General features: G+C 40.3%; 1 non-coding gene across 1 annotated transcript; it reads right to left on the reverse strand.

Moving 5' to 3' along the window:
* Positions 1-15581: 15581 nt before the first annotated feature.
* On the reverse strand, positions 15582-15654 carry TRNAF-GAA (transfer RNA phenylalanine (anticodon GAA)). The gene has a single exon. It is a non-coding gene; the product is annotated as a tRNA-Phe (tRNA).
* Between the last annotated feature and the right edge of the window lie 205 nt (positions 15655-15859).

A 15859-nucleotide genomic window follows, 5' to 3' on the forward strand; every position in this document is an offset into this window, starting at 1 on the left:
AAGCGTTTGTGAGAGTTTCCTTACTGTAGCAACAGATCTTCCAGTTTTTGCTGCATGTGTGGACGGTCTTATTTCCCAGATCTCAGAGCAGACGTCAGTTTGCAATTGACCCGTGCCTTGGCATCTTCCCCAGGCGCTGAGAGGATGCACTCTACCAGCTCTCACACCCCCAAGGCGACCTGGGCGAGGTCCCTGGAACTCCCCTCCCCTGTCGACCTCCCTTGCCCGTCCCCGCAGGCATTTCAGTACCCGCGAGTCCTAGGGGCCCAGGGCCCTGTAGCCTCACTTCGAATTCCCCGGCCCTTCTACAATCCCACGCGGGACCTTCTCTGTGGCGCAGAGCTGCGGGTACGTTCACAGCTACCGGACTCAGCCCTCTGAGCGTGGAGAGGATGGGGCAGGCAACTAGGGTGGGTGGATGGGGCGATCACCGCAGGGTGCAAGTGCAGGATTGAGACTAGAAGAGTGGGTGACCTAATGTGCCTCAAACCAAGCTTAGGTGAGTAGAAGGCATTGTGGGGTTTCGCTGGAGCCATAGGGCTCTTCACCTTAGGAGGACTGTACCTGGATCCAGGAACCCAGTGTGGCCAGCAGGCCTCACTTCGCACCCCCCTTTCCCTAAGAGGCTCTGAACCTCTGGATTTCTGTTTAGAGTCATTATAGCGCTCGATTTTGCCCTTGTGGAGTTTTGAGGGAGACTCAGCCCTCTCAGCCTTTTCTTCTCCTCCATTCCAATCCCCTACAAATCACTGCTTTCTGTGAGTGCAAGTGATGACCACTTGGCAGTCTGAGTCTCAGTGCAATTCCTTTAGTTAGAGACCCTCACTTAGTGCATCCGAATGGGGAGTCTAAATTACAAAAGACGAGGTGCAAAAACAGTGAAATTCGTTTTTTCAAACCTACATCCCATTTGGAACCATTGGGCTGCCTCAGCTTTTGCTGGTGGTTATCCTTGGGCTAACTGAATTATCAGGGCTGACACTGAAGTGGCTGGAAACTTTTCTTGCTTTATTAGTTATACAGCACATGTAAGCAAAATGTCTTCTTGTGTTTGTCCACATTCTCACAGTAAACTGGTCTGGATCATGTAGATTTTGTAGCAAGAATATTTCATCTAATCAGACAGGACAAAAACAGTACTAAGCCATGCCTTTGTATAAGCGCTATGGCTTAGTTGGTTCAAAGTCTTGTATTGTAAATAATAGATCCTGGGTTCCAGTCCTAGTAGGACGTTGCTTTTTTTCCTCTCCATGGAAAACCAATTTCCTCTCTATCTCCCCACCCCTAAATTCTCTACCTCACTTACTGCACTGTGAGTTCTGATTCTATTCATCAAAACAACTTGTGACTGCAGGATTCTCACTCCCAAAAGAAAAGTGATATACCCTAAGTAACTTTTCATGTGTTTGCATTAAATTATGCCAGTTCTTTTTCTCCAAAATACATTCACTGAGCTTCCATCATGTGATATGCACAGATTCAAAACTTACACAGCTGTAGCTAGAAAAATATTATTTGCATTTATCCTCCCAACCAGCAAGACTTTTGTTAGCAATCAATTCAAAATACACATGGGTAAAAACACAAAATGAAATATGATCATGCCTAATCTTTTTAAATTTTATAATAGAAAAAGTCAAAAAACAAACCACAAGTCCATTAATCGGGAACTGTGTCAATAATCTCTGGTATATACATACAGCTGTGTTATGGATTCAGTTGTGTTCCCCCAAAGAAGATAAGTTGAAGTCCTAACTCCCAGTATCTGTGAAGGTGATCTTGTTTGGAAATAGGTTCTTTGAAGATGTGATCATCTAACTTGAATTGACATCATATTGGATTAGTTTGGGCCCTAATCCTATCTGAGTGGTATCCTTACAAAAGAGGGAAAAGACAGAGACACAGACAGAGGAAAGACTGCCACAGAGTTATGCTACAGGTATAAACCAAGGGACACCTGTGTTTACAAGAACCTAGAAGAAGTAAAAAAGGATCTTCCCCTAAGGACTCTATAAAAATATAGCCCTACTGTCACAGTGGTTAAGCGCTCAGCAACTAACCAGAAGATTGGTGGCTGGAACCCACCAGCCGCTGTGGGGAGAAAGACGTGGCACTCTGCCGCCATAAATATTAAACCCCCCATTGGATCAAGTGGATTCTGACTCACAGTGACCCTATAAGATAGAGTAGAACTGCCCCACAGGGTTTCCAGGGCTGAAAGTATTTACAGAAGCAAACTGCTGCAACTTTCTCTAGCTGAGCTGCTGGTAGGTTCCAACAAGCACCTTAGCTCTGAAACACTGTGCCATCAGGGTTCCCCCTGTAAAGATTATAGCCTTGAAAACCCTATGAGGCAGTTCTACTCTGTCCTATAGGGTCATTATGAGTCTACTATGAGTCAGAATCAACTTGATGGCAATGAGTTTTTCAACACCCAGAATTTGGACTACTGGTCTTCAGGGGCAGAAAGGTATTAAAAGATAATATAATAAACCTTAATGAGCCTCTAACACAAAGACATAAGAGTCATATGTGCTATAGTGTGGATTTCAGTGGCACCAAAGCTTGGGAATAATAGCCTGAGAATGTTATAAAAATATGGATCCCTAGGTCCACTTACCAGTTCCTGATTGGATTGCAATAAGGTGGAGCATAAATTTATATAGTTTAGAATTGTCACCAGGTAATTCATACCATCAGATAGGTTTGGGAACCACTGGCCGAGAAATTTGAATGGGGAGTAAGGAACCAGGGGAAACTTCACCCCAGAAGAGGGGCAGTAAACACAAAGAAAGTGGGAGGGGAAAAATGGGTAGAAGGGGCAGTGTGATGAGTCCACTGATGAAGAAAGGGAGGCTGCAGATGCTGGGAAGGAACATAGATGGCTGCTGCACAGGTAAGAAAACAAAAGAGAAGTGTGTGGAAGAGGGCTTGGACCTCATATCGGTGTGGATGCAAAGGATTCTGGATCATCGAGGAGACAGAATATTTCTGAGCTCTCCATCAATCTTGTGCTTCCTTTAAGCTCACAAGTAGTAAGAAGGCTCTCTCTAAGGAAAGTGGGCTGAGATCATTTATTCTGCAGAAAACTCCAGGTCCTTTCATCTGAAACTCTGGCTATGAGAGTTCAGAACTGGTCTTGTGGTCCCAGGATAAACAGCACACTTTGAAGGGTACATAGGAGGTGTTTTTCTTTGCACTGCAGAAGCCCAGATCTTGGTAACTTCGGAGATAACCGAAACAAATGTCTTTGCTGGTGGTAGGGAGCAATGCTGAATGTAGAAGGGGGACCTGCCTGAAGATTTTGCCTTGACTTTATCAAATGTTAGTGGTTTTGCTTATAAAGTAAATAACACAAAGAATGGCTAGAGAATAAAACCAAAAAACCAAACCCGTTGCCCTTGAGTCGATTCCAACTCATAGCCACCATATAGGACAAAGTAGAACTGCCACACAGAGCTTCCAAGAAGTGCCTGATGGATTCGAGCTGTTGACCTTTTGGTTAGCAGCCAAACCTCTTAACCACTAAGCCACCAGGGTTTTCACCATGGAGTATTTGACAGTAATTGTCAAGAAAAGTTGAATCCCTGAGCTAGGATAGCTCAGTGGATATACAACAGACTCTGAGTGAGGGTCCAGATTTCGAGAGCAGGTTCAGGCTTAATAACCACATCACCATCACACACACACGTATTTCTAACTTTTCCTTAGAAGCCATTCAAAACCAAGCATTCTCCAGAGAAGCTTATTCCCTCATTTACAGTGGGCTATTTTATTTCTCACATCTTTTTCTTGGCCGCCATCTCCCATTCCTAGAGCAAATGTGTGAGCCAGGAAAACCAGGGTCACTATAATGTCGATACCAACTCTTTATACAGTACATTTAGTGGTTTGTTGCCAGTGACATAATGCAAGTTATTGACCAAATCTAGTAGAATGGCAATTAGTGGGTACATAAGTTTGCTCATTGTCTTCTTGAGACTTGGCCCATTTTGGGTTTTTGAAACTCTTTAATGTTAACTGTTCATCTTTGTGGAGCCTTGGTGGTACAATGGTAAAGCGGTTTGTGCTGGAAATCGAGAGCCATCCTGAGGGAGAAAGATGGATAGTTGGCTTCCATAAAGATTTACAACCTTAGAAACCTTATGGGGCAGTTCTACTCTGCCCTGTAGGATCACTATGAGTGGGAATGCAGTGGACCCCAACAGGTTTAATCTTTATGGTATTGACTAAACCTCAATGGCAATGGGTTTGGTTTGAGTTTTTGGTTTGTTTATTGACCTGTGACAGGAGACACAACCCAAACTCCACCCCTCCCCTCCAGCAACAACTCTAGAGCCAACCGCTGGATGTCAATTCAAGAAGCTTCCACTTCTTGCCCAACAATCAACAAGGGACCAGGTATGGACTGGAAACTTCTATCTTCTGCTCTGGAATCAGAGGCCTATCCATCAGGCCATGTGACCAATACACTAAAGAAGTAGTCCAAACCTGAAAATGAAAAAGTTGCTAGGGAGCATTCAGTTTCTGTTTTCAAATTTTTAACTTTGCAATTGGAAGAAAATTTAACAACATTCAAAAATGAAATCAAATATCACCTGAAAGCTCTGAACAGAATTACTTAGAATTAATAAACTGAGATAAACAGAAGTGACGTATTTCTTCGAGGGCTCACTGGTCTAATTCAGTGACAATAATGATGCACTTGGGTGGAGAAATAAGGGCCAATAACTAAACTCTGCAATAAAGGAGCACAGATGACAGCAAGAGAGGGAGTGCCATAGGCTGGTATGATCAGACCTTTTCTGTCTCAAAGATAAGATGGTGCTGCTCCATGGAGTTTCAAAGCTCAAACAGGAGCTCCTCTTGTCAGAAATGACAGCTTTTAACCTCAGGAAAATATTTTATTAGAATCCATTCATAACATAGGTTTTTACAACTTGATCCTCTACCAACAAGTAGAAGAATCACCTGATATGCAGGTGGGTCACGGTTGTGGGTCCCAAACCTCCCTGTGAGAGTGGTCCTGATGTCTGAGGTGCAGTTTGGAGATTTCCAAGCTACTTCAAGTAGGGAGATGAGAGCCAAAAAAGTTTGGAGGGAGACTTGTGTCATTGAAATGCTCACCTCCTAAGTATTTTCCTTAGAATTTTTCTCTAACTTCCTTGTGGATTGACAGACAAATCAATCCAAGGTGATTTTGTGGGACCCACCACTAACTATGCATTACATATTTATAAGGGAGGAGAGATGAGAAATCCACAAATTCCTAAAGTAAAGCAATTACATATCCTCTCTGTTTTCACATACTCTTGGCTTCTTGGAAGTGACAAATTATTTGAGAGAAATAAACAATAGTCTTATCCCATGTCCCATGCCATCTTTCCTCCCTAGACAGCTTAGTTCTTCCTTCATCCCAAAACTTCCCTTTTGTTTCTGGATTACCTGTACAGTATTTTTCCAGGTTTAGGTCAAAGTCACAAACATACTTCGATCATATTATGGATGGATGTGCTAATGTGCAAACTTCATCAAGATAATTATCCTATTCCTTTGGATGTGAGCAGTAAGCAGTGAATAAGGCATAAAAAAGGAAGAGAAGAAGAAGGAAGAGGAGGGAGATTAGAAAGAAAATAAAAAGAAGGAGGACTGGCTCACTCATGGTAGGCAAGTTGCATCATTGAGAAGAGCAAGCATAGAGATGCAGAAGATTAAACTCCCTCCCCCAAAGAAGGGAATTAAGGTTGTGTGTCAACTTGGCTGGGCCATGATTCTCAATGGTTTGGCAGCTTCCCTGTAGTTTGGCACTTGTATGATGATGTGATCACTTCCATGATGAGATTTGATATGTGATCAACTCCATGATGGGATCTGCGGTGAGTAGCCAATCAGATGAAAAAGGATTTCCTTGGGGATGTGGCCTGCATCCAGTATAGGTGGACTCTTTGGCAAGGATCTTAAGCTTTTGCTTGCACTGGATCCTACAGCTGGCTTCTGTTCCTCTGAATTCTGGTTCTTCAGACTTGAGCTAGCAGCTTACCTGCCATCTTGCCTACTTGTCTTGGGATTTGTCAGTCTTCAAAGCCTGTGAGCAAGAGCCCTGCTGTCTGGCCTACCAATCTTGGCTTTGCCAGCTCATGGCTATGTGAATCAGAAGAAGTCACTACCCTAAAATATAGACTTTGGATATTCCAGCCTCTACAGCCACATGAGCCATTTCCTTGATGTAACTACCTCTCTCCATATATATTTTTATATGCTTGACTGGTCTTGCTTCTCTAGAGAAGCCAGCCTAAGCAGGTTGCTACACTTAATTTGAACTGGTAATATGATGACACACTGTGATTTATATATACATACCTGCTTACATTTTTCACTTACAAACATACATATATATATATATACTCTTTTACCACTAAAAAAGTCTATGCAAAGAGATACACTCAAAAACCCTATAAATTAACATGAATTTGTAAAAAGTTCAAGTAATCCATAAAAAAACAGCAAAAAAAGAAATAAAGAGAGAGAACATACAAACAGAAAACAAAAAATAAAATGCCAAACCTAAGCTCTGGAATAATCAACAATTGCATTGAATGTAAATGCTCTAAATAAACCAATTAAAGTACAGAAATTGGCAAGTGGATTGTAACATATGACTATAGGCCATCTCCCAGTTATGAAACAGATCTCTTCCTGACAGTGTCTTTAAGTCGAATGTGTAAATACGTCAGAAGAGGTGCATATGGTTCCTATTTAGCCTTCTTTTAGGTTAAAAAAGGCTGGAAGTTTTTTCAGTGATTTAAAAGCTGCGCATGCAGCATGTAAAAGTGGCTGTCATGAAGAGTTTGTTGGAGTAGGGTTGGTTCAATCATTTCAAAGTGTGAGCGAATTTTTGGTTTTGCCCATTTTGTAATGTTTATTTATGATGCTCATTGTGGAACATTCCCTGGAATCGAACAGATATGGCTCTGGCAGCATGCATGTCTGTTTTATTATTTCTGCTATTCTATAATACTCCTTTGACTTGGATAGACATGGCTCTAGCAGCATATTTGTCCATTTCCTACTTTTGTGTCTTTGAATATATGCCAAATAAAACTTTATTTTTGCTTTACGAAATTTTGTGGTGTTTCTATGCTAGGACAAAGCTCACCTATACTTGTGTAGTGGACCTCTATACTGCTTACATCTGGTTCTTGGAAGAGTGAAGAATCTTGAAAGCTAAGGTTGCCATACAACTGAAGTCCCTTACAAGAGTCCAACAGAAATAAAGCAGTAGCTTAGGAAACAAGAATGCATATGGGGCACAAAGAAGAAAGTGTGTAGTGGCACAATTTCCTCCAGGGAGGAAGAGGAATGGCCTGTTAGCCACAATGCAGCCTCTTTCAGATCGCAAGCCTGCCTAATGCCAAGAATAGTTGCAATTCCCGTATGTTATAGGTTGAAAAACTTGGTCCTAGACCAGAAGATTTGCCTAATCACAATGTGGCACCTGGAGAGGCAGCAGGGTCCAGACTTCCAAGTCTTTCCGTGAGGACAGAGATAAAGATTACAGTCTCTATTTTGGAACTTGCAGTCTTTTTAGCTTGGATTTCGAATTGAGGACCACTACTCTGTCTTACTTATCTAGTGCTGCTATAAGAGAAATACCACAAGTGAACACCATTAATTAACAGAGGCTAAATTTTTTTTTTTTTATATATAAGTTTGAATTCAGAACACGAGCTCTAGAGGATGGCTTCCTCTCTGTGTCAGCTCTGGGGGAAGTTCCTTTTCTCTTCAGCTTTTGTTCCCTGGTTCCTTGGAGATCTCCAAGTGGCATGGCATCTATCTTATGCCATCTCTGCTTGCTTAATTGCTCCGTTTATATCTTGTAAATGCTTGACTCCAGATACACCCAACACTAATCCTGCCTCATGAACATAACCAAGTCTACCCATTTCAAAATGTGATTGTAACCACAGGCATAGAGGTTAGGATTTACCACACTTGTTTGGTGGGACACAACTCAATGCATAACAGACATCCAAATAGCTTGACTGGACTTCAGGTTTTTTGACTAGAGAGCATCACTTTGCTTCCATTTTGAATTTATCCAGAAAAAACAAGGGATGTTTTCTGTGAACTAAAGTCACCTAATCTATTGGGGGTCTTGAAAAGATGAGATAATCTTCATGTAAGGCAAATAGAGCAACCACTTGGGAATGGACAGCAAACCCCAGGAGCCAGTCTTTCTCCTCAGCACACACCTGGCCCTTAGCATTTCCTTCTCAAATGTACACAGCAGTGCTTCTGAAGTTTTGGCATCTGTATCACTTGGAGGGCTTGAACCACAGATTCAGTGGATCTAGGGTTAGGCCTTGAATTTGTAATTCTGCTCACAGCACCCTAATTTCTCCCCATTCCTTGCTCCCCTGTGCAATACTGACTGTGGAAAACATACTCGTGTTTGCTTAAAGGGTCTAGAGAGAACACATGGATAACAGAAAAAAAAAAAAAAAAGAGCAAATACATGGAATGACCACATTGCCTCTGTCCATAAAATACATCCTAAAGGATAAATATTTGACCTCAGAAACACAACCAACATGTGGCCAGTTAAAATTACAAGCCAGACAGTCTCTCTCCTGATTACCTCCTGTGTATTTTTGTGTCGGAGGAGAAAATCGAGAAGTAAAGGCATCCCAGCTTCATAAAGGGACAGACTGGAGGGCTGGGAACAAACATCTCTTTCTGTCTTCCAAAGACCTTTGGTTCAAGGAAATATAGTGTTAGAGGTAGTTTTCAAAAGGTACAACCGGTGGACCAGAAATTCCTAAAAGTTTCTTGGTCATACAAAGCAGATGTGATGAGATTGACTGTGAAGGAAGGGAGGCTGCCTATCTTCTTCATAAAGGAAGCATGCAGCATACCTATGATCCAAAAAAAAACAAAAACAAAAATTCGCTGCCATTGATTCAATTCCTACCCATAAGGATCCTGTAGGACAGAGTAGAACTGCCCTGTAGTGTTTCCAAGGAGAACTGGTGGACTCTAACTGCTGTTCTTTTTGTTCTCATATGTAGCTCTTAACCTCTATGCCACCACCTATGACCGAGTCACCTTTTATTTGTAGTAGTCCCCCACTAATGATGGTGTCCCAAGTCAATTCTTAATTCAAGTATCTCTCTTTTTTTTTGTTTTAGTTTATATTACTGTTGCAATTTATTGCTAATATTTTAAAGAATTCTACCTTTATTTATTTTGCAGAGTTAGCATGACAATGATAACATAAGCAACACTGTGTGTACGACATATTACTAACGATCAGATGCAGAAAAAAGGGTGATGGTAAGTGCAGTTCACTGTAACAAAAGCACGGCCTAAGTCGTAAATACCTGGATCTATATTCCATTTTGAGAGAAAAACCTTTCCCTGCTTATTCACATCTATCTACCTCCATTTGATGTTAACAGAGGTTTCCAGTGGATGTTTTATTAAAGACTTAAAATAAGGAGGAAATACAAGAAAACTGATATTATGGACTATCAATTGAGAATGTGTTGATTCTGCCCATTTCTTGTACTTTTGTTTTAGGAAGGCTTCAAATTTCCATAGTCTTCGGTTTCCATTTTCAAATGTTTAACTTTGAAATTGGAAGAAAATTTAATAGCTGAAACCACTGAAAGCAATTACATAGAATTAATAAACTGTGCTATGGTCAGAAGAGATGTATTTCTTCGATGGCACTCTTCTCTAAGTCACAGATGATAATGATGCCTTTGGACGAGAAATACAAGCCAAGAAGTAAACTCTTCAATAAAGATGTGCAGATGACAGCATGAGGAGAGGGAGTTCCAGAGGTTGGTATGTTCAGGCCTTTCCTGTCTCAAGGATAAGATGGCATTCCTCCAAGGAGAAAGGTCTGGAATCTCAAACAGAGCTCCTCCTGTCAGAAAAGCCTGTTTTTAACACCGGCAAAATATTTTATCAGAATTCATTCATAGCATAGATTTTAACAACGTGATCCTCTGTCACCTGATACGGAGGTGGAACAAGGTAGTGGGTCCCAAACCTCCCTTGGTGAGTTTTCCAGTGGTCTGATGTGCAATTTGGTGACTTCCAAACTACTTCATGTGAGGAGAGGAGAACCTTGGAAGGGCACTTCTCTTATTGAAATGCTAACTCTTAGGTATTTTGCTTAAAAGTTAGCTCTTTTTGTATTGATTCACAAATGACTCCAAGCAATTTTTTGTAACCCACCCCAACTATGCCTTATATATTCATAGGGTAGGAGAGAAGAGAAATCCTCAAATTCCTAAAGTACAGCAATTGCAAATTCTCTCAGTTTTCACATAGCCTTGGTTTCTTGGAAGTGCAGAGTTTTTTTGAGAAATAAACAACACTCTTTTCCCAGAAGACATACTCTGTCTTTCCTCCTCATAGAGGTTAGTCTCCTTCACACCAAAACTTCCCCATTTGTTCCCAGATTCCCTGTACAGTATTTTCTCAAATTTTAGATCAAGACTCATGAACTATCTTGGATCATACTCGAGATGGTATGTCCTAATGTACATTAATTCATCAAGATGATTCTCCTCTTCCTTTGGATGTGGCAGCAAACAGTGAATAAAGACAGGAAGAAGGAAGAGAAGAAAGAAAAGTAAGAGGAAGGGGAGAAAGAAAGTGAGAAGGAGTGGCTCTCACTGTTAGACAAATTGCATCATTAAGAAATGTAAGCACAGAGATTTAGAAGATTAAACCCAGGCTCCTTCACATCCCCATCATTACGGTATATGTTCATAGGTCTTCAAATTCTCTCCAACTCTTTTCTCCTGTTTCTCAAGGCTGCAGGAAAAATGTACAAGACAATGCAGAGGGATATGAAGAAGAATAGCATTCGTGTTGCTTCCAGAAAAATAAGTACAGGTGGAGAATAAGAAGCAAAGGGACAAATCAGCACATTTGGCAAGTAATGAAGTCCTTCACATCTAGCTGTATGCTCAGAAACCCAGCAGTGCTTTCTGTAGGGGTCGCCTCTCTGGTTGTTAAAATCTAAGGAGATACAAGGAAAGAGACAAGGAAGGGGAATGATCCAACTGATGACAGCACCGCTTTCTAACAAAGTATTCTTGGCAACAAAGAGAATTCAAGAAAACTATCTGGACACATGAAGTATGAAACCAATTAGCCACATATAACCAAAAACCAAACCTGTTGCCATCAAGTCAATTCTGACTCATAGAGAACCAGTGGGACAGTGAAGAACGGACCCTAGGGGGGAACCAAAGAGTGGCTAGAGGATTGCAACTGCAGTATAGAAACCTAAAAGTTATGCTCAAGAGAACATACATAAGCTTGTCTGTTAGCTCAGTATGTACAGCATCAGACTTTTAATTTCAGGGTCCAGGATTCAAGTCCCTTTTCAGGGGATTTTATTTACTCTTCATTATTTTTCTTACATAGAAGCCCTTCATTTTACCCTAAGTACTCATCTTTTTACTCCTCTTAGAAGCTCCGTTTCTTCACTCCTCTCTTTTCACTCTTTACTCTACAGGAATCTGAAGAAAAGCAGAATTGAAAAAGGAATAGTAGCCATTCCTAACTCTGTGTTTAAGTCTTTAATTCAGATCTGTAGATAAACATCAGCCTGAGACCAGAAGAACTAGATGGTGCCTGGCTACAACCGATGACATTCCTGTCAAGGAAAACAACAGAGAATCCCTGAAGGAACAGGAGAGAAGTGGGATGCAGACCTCAAATTCTCCTAAAAAGACCAGACTTAATGGTCTGACTCAGACTAGAAGGACCCCGGGGGTCACGGTCCTTCTGTTATCCCAACACAAGAACCATTCCCAAAGCCAACTTTTCAGACAGGGATTGGACTGGAGTATAAGATAGAAAATGATACTGGTGAGGAGTGAGCTTCTTGGATCAAGTAGACACATGAGACTATGTGGGCAGCTCCTGTCTGGAGGGGAGATGAGAAGGCAGAGGGTTACAGAAGCTGGCTGAATAGACATGGAAATACAGGGTAGAGAGAAGGAGTGTGCTGTCTCATTAGGGGAGAGCAATTAGGAGTATATAGCAAGATGTATATAAATTTTTGTATGAGAGACTGACTTGATTTGTAAGCTGTCATGTAAAGCACAATAAAAAAAAATTTTTAATTTGTAGAAAAGTCAAAGCAAGCACATATGTTTCTTATTTAGCCTTCCTTTAAAGGCTGGAAGCCTTTTCAATGATTTAAAAGCTGTCATGCAGCATGTAAAGGTGGTTGTGATGAAAAATTTGGTGGAGTAGGGTTGGCTCGATCATTTCAAATTTAGGGCAAATTTACCTACCATTAAAGGGCAAAAGCAGTTGTCTTGAAGTCAGACTTCTGTAACGTGGGAACTGCCTGTATAAGTTGTCTACAAGGAACTCATTTCATAAACTATATAGTCAGGTAGAAATATAAGAGAATTTTTGAAAAGATATATCATGCAAACATTAAAAAAAAACATTAATGAAAAGAAAACTCAATTGGCTATATTTGTATCAAACAATGAAAGCTTCAGAACAAAATACCACTTAATGATAAAAGGATCGATCCACCAAAAGGAACAGGAAGTCACCAACTTACAACAGGGTTCCGTTCTAACGATTCCTTCCAAAGTCGGTTCTGCTGTAAGTCTGATACCTCTTTTCTTCTTTTGAGTTTTCATTATTATTGCCTTTTATTATTAGTATCTTTATAAATCCAAGCTTTATTTGTCTTGGGAGGTTGGAAAAATTACATACAATCTTATAGATATGGTGACAGTAACAAATTACACACTGTATTAAGTATTACTAATGATAGGGGGAAAAAAGCAGTTGTGTGTTTCTTTGTAACAATAACACGAGATGATTGGGACTACCTGAATAGCAGTGTTAAATGTGTGTGCACCAAACAACAGAGGCATGAACTATGTGGGAAAAAAACTGATTGAATTAAAAGGAGATGTAGGCAAATCCACAGTTATCCTTGGAGACTTCAACACCTATCTCTAAACAATTGAAAAGCAAAGAAACAGAAAATCAACAAAACCTCGACAAAGACTAAAAAATGCCATCGGCCAACAGACCTAATCAACATTTATATAAAACTTCACCAAACAAGAGCAGAATGCACATTCTTTCAACCCCCCAAGGAACATGTATCAAGATAGAGCATATACTCCTGGCCATCAAACAACCTCAACGAATTTAAAAGAATTGAATCATATAGAGTGGGTTCTCTGACCGCAATGGAATCAAACTAAAAATCAGTCACAGAAACATAAAGCATATTTTGCAAGTTGCAAGCTAAGCCACGCACTTCTATACAATCTATAAGTCAAAGAGGAAGTCTCAAGAATATAAAAATAAAAACACAACATGTCAAAATTTATGGGACACACTGAAGCAGTACTAAGAATTTTATAGCACTAAATGCACACAGAAGAAAAAAGCCTCATATCAATTATCTACGCTCTCACTTCAAGAATCTAAAAATTAAAAAAAAAGAGGGGTACAGAAGAGCAAAATAAACTCAAATCAAGGAGAATGAAGGAAATAGTAAAAATAAGAGCAGAAATAAATTCAAAGTAAAGAAAATCAATGAAACAATAAGTAGGTTCTCTGAAAAGATGAATAAAATTAACAGACCTCTAGGAAGACTGAAAACGAAAAAACAACCAAAAAAGGGGGGGACAACCCAAAGTGTCAGAATCAGGAATGAAAGAGGGGATATCATTATAGACTACAGACAAGGAAAGAACAGTAAGGAAATAGTATAATCAATGCTGCACAGATGATTTTGACAGCATAACTGAAATGGACCAACTGATCAAGAAACTCAAACTGCCACTACTCACTCAATATGAATATGTATTTTGAATAGCACTATATTAAGGATATATGATTGAGCAATTTTAAAAAAACTTTTGACTCAACAGAAATACATACAGAAATACAGGCATTTTTCAATCCATAATGCATTAGAAAGTCACCAGCAGTGCACTAGAAATTCCTGGAAGTTTACTGGTCATACAAAGCAGATGTGATAAGATTGACTGTGAAGGAACAGAGTCAGCTGCTGTTTTTTACAGAGGAAGTATTCAGCATACCTGTGACACATTCACCCTGTATTTGTAGTAGTCCTCCACTAAGGCCAGTGTCCCAAGGCAATTCTCAAGTTACTCGAATATCTTTTTTTTTTTTTTTTAGTTTTCCTTATTGTTGCCTTCTTTATCAATACTTTTAAAAATTCGTTATTTATTTTGCATGCTTGGCACGAGAACGATAACATAACCAAGACTGTATGCAGAACATACTACTAACGACAAGATGGACAGCCAAAAAAAAAAACATGAGGGTTGTAAGTGTGGTTCATTGTAACTCAAATATGGCCTAAGTCGGAAACTACCTGTATCTATTTTCCGTTTTGATAGAAAAATCTTTCCCTGCTTCTTCACATGGGTCTACCTCTTTTTGATGTTAACTGAGGTTTCCAGTAAAAGTTTTATTTAAAGATTTAAAATAAGGAGGAAAATGGAGTGAGTGAGGAAATACAGGAAAATTGATATTATGGAATATCAATTGGGAATGTGTTAGTTCTAGTTATTTCTTCTCCTTTCGTGTTAGGACAGCTTCTAATTCCCTGACAGTCTTCGTTACCTTGCCCAGAGTCCAAGCTGCTCGCTCATCTAAAAAGACTCAGGGCCTACAGCAGTCCATCTCTCATTTTTAGACCGAGCACTGGTACGGAAATCGGTGGGCATTAAGGGGGCCCCTCTGCTTTTGCTCCGTCCTTTGTCCCAGAAAACACAGTGCACTAAAGAAAACTTTCCACGGGACCCTTCCCCCATCCCTTTTTCTGCCTTTCTGTCTTTATGATAGTACAAATGGGAGCCAAGGTGAACCACCTGTTAATGTGCAGGCTTTTCTGTCTGGTGTTTTAAGTGATTCCGTTGGAATCCGGTTCTTCATTTCTTTTCTTTATTAACGTCTTCTTTAGGTTGTCACAGTCTCCTTAGTGGATGTAGAGGCTCACAGCCTGTGAATGGAAGAGCACTCAAGGCTAACCACCGGGTTATGTTTTTACTTTCTATGTGTGCAGGAATGGTATGGAAAATATTAGGGAACTACATCTGTATTCCTTCAGGGGAAAAATTAAGTAAAACGGTTGCTGTTGAATGGATTCCGAAGCATAGTAACAGTATAAAAAAAAAAAATTTTTTTTTTTTTTTTGACACGGTAAAACTGTTCCATAGTGTTTCCTAGAATCTGCCAGTGGCCCTTTGGTTGGTAGCCCAGTTCTCAACTACTGGACCACCCGAGGGCTCTTTCCTTAAAGAATGACTTTAAACACTGTTTAAACAGTGGAAAACTCTGGACGCGCTGGGGGATCGATCCCTGCACCTCTTACATACAAAGCATGCGGTTTACCACTGAGGTGCGCCCTCCTTCCTGACAAGTTTTTGCTTAACTTTATTTACAGTTAGTTTTATTAGAGTCCCAAAGCCTTGGAATGCAACTGTTACATTAAAAAAAAAAAAAAAGGATGATAATAATTATGCAAAGGTCAATAGAACTGCCGAAACCCGGGATTGAACCAGTGACCTTTAGATCTTCAGTCTAACGCTCTCCCAAATGAGCTATTTCGGCTGCCGAGCATGAAATGGGCGGGGGGTGCCAGTTCAGTTACACCTTAAAGTATTGTTTACAGGACTTGTACTTTTGTAAATGCCAATCTCATGCAATATTAGCTACTCACAAACCTGAAATTCTGTGAGGTCTGTTGCCATCCACGTCTGAAAAGTGTTTTCCAATTTTTGAAGACTGTGGATGGGTTGGTAGAGGAGGAGTGCCA

This window comes from Loxodonta africana, chromosome 1 (assembly GCF_030014295.1).
Source record: "Loxodonta africana isolate mLoxAfr1 chromosome 1, mLoxAfr1.hap2, whole genome shotgun sequence".
NCBI classification, from domain to species: domain Eukaryota; kingdom Metazoa; phylum Chordata; class Mammalia; order Proboscidea; family Elephantidae; genus Loxodonta; species Loxodonta africana.